Source organism: Schistocerca serialis, chromosome 6 (genome assembly GCF_023864345.2).
Source record: "Schistocerca serialis cubense isolate TAMUIC-IGC-003099 chromosome 6, iqSchSeri2.2, whole genome shotgun sequence".
NCBI lineage: Eukaryota > Metazoa > Arthropoda > Insecta > Orthoptera > Acrididae > Schistocerca > Schistocerca serialis.
The window spans coordinates 90,052,012-90,057,308 of NC_064643.1; the positions used below are offsets into that span (position 1 = coordinate 90,052,012).

Here is a 5,297-nt window from a genome sequence, read left to right on the forward strand (position 1 = left end):
GTGGACGTAAATGTTCCCATAAAATAAATTTTAAGTACGCTGTGAAGAAAATTATAACCTCCTTATTAGCGCAATGAGAATTTATTAAAACGGAAAGTTTAAAGCCAGTGGAGTATATTGTGCTACTGTGCGCGCGGCGCGGAGTTTTCCGTTTTGATTACGTACCGTATACTCACTTACGTATGGAAGTAGAAGCAGTGCTAAGAATACACCGCCGAGATTTGAGAATATTATACATCGCGCATGCACGGAGGCCCGAGAGTCTTAATTTTGTAAGGAATTCCCGTGTGATACGAACTGTCAGCATAGCTTCTAGTGACAAGTATTACTGAAGAGTAAAACTGTACAGGACCTATACGAAGGGCAGTAGCTTCTATTTCCGTTTTACAGTATGCTTGTATCACACTCATTTTGGAAATACAATGAGAAGTATTTCTGAGGAACGAATTCGACACAATATTTTACGGAAGGGAGTATTTTTCACTTGAGTTTTATAATGAGTGTGCGTAACAATTCATTTTCAAATGGCTTGAGATTGTTCAGTACATATTACTTTATTCGAGTTAAAATAATAGCCAGATTATTTACACAGCCTCTTCTGGGGCTGAGTAAAGGAGATTATGATATTACGAAGTCTTCCCTGTAAACACTTGAAGTTATATCAGACGTTGTTTAAAGCAAGACATTGTCTCTTCATCGAAGCATGGTCCATTCTTTATCGAGCTTCATCCCTGGGACACACACCTGAGAACAAATACGAAGTATTGCGCTCCATGTCGACATTCTCAGTGCTTTTTTCTTGAGCAAAAAAGCAACGACATTCTAATTACGTAGAAGGCTGACGTGGATTATCCTTTATTTCAGAACGCAATAAGAATCATTCCTGAACTTCCGATACATTGGCTATCTTCAGAACCTACAACTCATTGTCGAGATTTGGTGATAACTCGTGCACCGAACATCGTAAACCCATTTTCCCTCACTGGCCACCAGAGATGACATAGAAATGAGGTATGAATTCTGAAGCTAAGGGCGAAAGCTCTTATCACTATAAACATATTCTACGATTGTGTATAAAATAAAAAATCGTGTCGAACTCAGTCAAGTAGTTTAACTAATAATAAACACACACGACCGCCTTAGGATATACAGCGTGATCGGAAGCAGACCGAAAAACTTCTAAGGATGTTTCAAGGTAAATTGTGCTGAGAAGTAATTGTTGACAAGAAAATTCGATATATTTCGCTGTTTCAGAATTAATTAGCATTAAGTTACCCAATCAGGCCGTTGCGCGCGCAAATTCAAGCGGCCCGTCAGTGGCGCTGTCGCCAATCGAGTTCTTCGTTTGGTTTCCTAAAATCGAAGAAGAGAGCGATACAAAAATTGGACATTGAAAGATAGTGAGGATCGAATACTAGCCCAAGTCTGAACAATCTTGTACGCCGTCGTCTACGCTTGAAAACAACTGATGCTGTTTGCACCTGGGGGGGGGGGGGGGGGGAGGGGGGGGGTAGCGGGGTTTGCACTTGAATTTGCGCACGGAGTGGCCGGACAGGAAAACAGAATAAAAGATGTTAAATAGCACAGCAGAAGTCGTGGCTGACACCCAAACCTTCAGATGTCAGACACTCAGATCGATACCAAACGTTATTGTCGATAGAGTGTCAACCAAAATCCCGATTTAATTTGTAAACCTGCTGGTGTTCGGAGGAAGGAGCGTAAATGTTAATTGAAAGTAACACCAAAACCACGGAGTTTATCACAGGCATGACTGTTTGTTGATGTTTGGTTGTACCTGCCAGGTCATCAGCGCCCGTACCAAGTCCCAATTTTAACACAGCCAATTTTTTTACCCAATCCAATCTAGTCACTGTCACGAATGATGATGATGATGAAATGATGAGGAAAACACCCAGTCTCCGGGCAGAGGAAATCCCTAACGCAACCGGGAATCGAACCCGGGACCACGTGATCCAGAGGCATGAACGCTCACCACTAGACCACGAGCTGCAGATTAAGCCATGGCCGGCCGTTCTAGCCGAGCGGTTCTAGGTGCCTCCGCCTGGAACCGCGCGACCGCTACTGTCGCAGGTTCGACTCCTGCCTCGGGCATGGATGTGTGTGATGTCCTTAGGTTAGTTAGGTTTAAATAATTCCAAGTTCTAGGGGACTGATGACCTCAGCAGTTAAGTCCCATAGTGCTTAGAACCATTTGAACCATTTTTGACTGTCTGACACAAATGTCGGGTTGAAACTACCAGACGCATAATATGGAAACAAGAAACCAAACTGACCGGGCTTCAATAGAACGCGGGAAGGTCGCTGAAGGAGATTAGATGAAAGGATAATAAGTACAAATTTTGACTATAAAGTGGCAGTACTGTAATCCACCAGTCCTGGTGAACACGCTGTAGCCTTAGAAATTCTTTCACGTTGGGTATCGTGACAAATTAACACTCTGCGAAGACACTGGCATTGAACAGACATATCGAAAAATGAGATATTAAACTTAACAACAAATAACATACCAAGCGCACGACGTCAGTAAATGAGAAAGGACGAGGCATATCGCCAAAGTCGCATGCAGTACGCGAATTAAATTGCAAGAGCGAGCATCAGTAAAAGTATTGATAACCCGACGTGAGAGCGTTGATTTTTCTCACACCAGCCGACATCATATGGCGCACTGAGTTAGACTGGGTCACGTTCCAGAGAAACGCGCGTACTCACACCAGGAACTGTGCAGCAAGAGTACCTCACAAAACCGGCCTCCAGGTGTTCGTTGAAGACGGAGCCTCGTCTTTTTCCGTCGGAGGGCCAAGGAAAGCGGTTGCTGATTTCGAATGGCTTAAAACAGAACCACTCCACCGCATCCTTTCCCCAAGTATCTGTGCAACCTCAACTAGACAGCAAAGGCTAGAAAAACTTAAGACACGAAATCTTAAATTATGAAACACGTACCGCCCTCAACTCGAACTCGCAAAATTATCGACGTTGGATTCTGAATGCCTTCATAATTGACATGGAGAACGTCTACTTGATGTAAATCCAGGAGCTTTGAGGTCAGTTAGTGCAACGCGAATTATTGGCCTGATATTTTTCCACTGAGCCATAACTTATGACAGGTACGTGGACAGTATACTGCTATCCTTTCCAAAGAACTGACAACTAAAGAAAAGCCTTAACTGTTATTTAATGCTGATTAGAGTAAGAACGCATATCGGAAACCCACAGATGACAGTATCACGACACATTGTCTGCCGGTTTGAGGAACGAATCGCAATGTATGTGGTGGTTGGTTCAAATGGTGGTGAAATCTTACGGGACTTAACTGCTAAGGTCATCAGTCCCTAAGCTTACACACTACTTAACCTAAATTATGCTAAGGACAAACACACACCCATGCCCGAGGGAGGACTCGAACCTCTGCCGGGACCAGCCGCACAGTCCATGACTGCAGCGGCTCAGACCGCTCGGCTAATCCCGCGCGGCGTGGCGGTTGGAGAATGTCTTCTAGGTTCGTATCACACATGAAACTTCTTATATTTTGGTAGCTAGACAGGTTCCAGCTACGTCTCGTTAATTCCGTATTGACAACGAAACGTGCTAGTTTGAATATTTCTACATTTAGGGGCAGTGTCTCTCCTATCCAGCCGCTGCTTATTCTCTAAGTTCCCATCGGATATTCATACTGTCTTCTCCAGACACTCCTCGTTCTTGAATAAGGTTAATTTCGTGATGGAGTGGTTGTTTCTTCTGGATATTTCTGTTCCCACATCCTTGTGTCATTACCAGTGCGACCTCAGTGTCCATTTACAGGAAAATTTATGTACGCTACCTACTAAACAGCATTTTCTTCCATATTTAGATTTATCTTCTGGAACCTTGAGAGCGAAACGTACGTCATTTTTCCATGCTATCCTGTTCCATCACGCATGGTGTGAGGCACGAAAGATCGGCATCAGAGTTCCAACTTAGTTCCTATCTTACTGGTATTCAACTCATTGTCATTTCATGGAATTCAAGTAAGAGGAAAACAATATGTCTCTTGATTCTACAGTTACACTTCTGTCAGAGGTATTTTGTTGCGTTTTTAAGAGTAAGTCTTTTAGTAGTCGGCAACTTTTCTCTCGTAACGTCTACCACTTGAGTTGGTAAACATTTCGGTGATAATCTTCTCTCCGCTGAGGAACTTGTATCTTCTTCATTAGTCTTACCTTTTTAGGGTGCCAGCCTGACAACAGTGCTCAAAAATCGGTCGAAATATGGTTTCGTAAGCTAGCTGATTCTAGAGTGATTTATATTTCCTTAGATTTATTTCAATAGATATGACTAGCATTTACCTTAGCTAGGCTTATGTTGGGTGGTTCAATCGGGAGAATGGACGAAACAGCGAGGACATCGGTCCCATCAGATTAAGGAAGGTTGGGGAAGGAAGGTGACCGTACCCATACAAAGGAACCGTCCCGGCATTTGCCAAAAGCGATTTAGGGAAATCACGGGAGATCTAAATCGGGATGGCAGGACGCGACTTTTCACCATCGTCCTCCCGAATGCGAGTCCAGTGTGCTAACAATTGCGCCACCTCGCTCCGTAGGCTTTTGTAGCCGTAACTCCTACTGTTAGATATTTTGCGGTTATGGCTATTTCCAAACCACTGGTACCATTTCGAAAATCAAACAGTGATCCGTCTATATTCCCATTTATGCCCAGGAAGTAACATTTGTTGCAATAGTTAGCCCTTACGCACAAATTTGCACTCCGCCTTCAGGCCACAAGTGGCCCATCGGGACCATCCGACCGCCGTGTCATCCTCAGCTGAGGATAAGGATAGGAGGGTCGTGTGGTCAGCACACCGCTCTCCCGGTCGTTATGATGGTTTTCTGTGACCGGAGCCGCTACTATTCGGTCGAGTAGCTCCTCAATGACAACAGTGCATGGCGACCTGAATGGTGACCCATCCAAGTGCCAGCCATGTCCGACAGCGCTTAACTTCGGTGATCTGATGGGAACCGGTGTTTCCACTGCGGCAAGCCCGTTGCCTTATGCACAAATTAGAAACCCTAAAATCATCACTGTGATTACTTTGATGTAAGTCTTTCCGGAAAACTCGTTGGAGCACTTGCAGAGTACTTTTTCGCCCAGTACAGACTGTCACGTTATGATTATAGCTAATTAGTTCATTTTGACAGCAAGCAGATAATAGGTGACTTATCCGTAAGCTATAACGTTGAATTTTTGTGCACCCGTAGACTTCATGTCAACCACTTAAGTCGGGAGAGTCTTACAATCAACAG

The 5,297-nt window shown here is 44.0% G+C and overlaps 1 pseudogene; it reads right to left on the minus strand.

Annotated features, from left to right (window-relative positions):
- Positions 1–4,925: 4,925 nt before the first annotated feature.
- On the minus strand, positions 4,926–5,043 carry LOC126485374 (5S ribosomal RNA; annotated as a pseudogene).
- Positions 5,044–5,297: the final 254 nt, after the last annotated feature.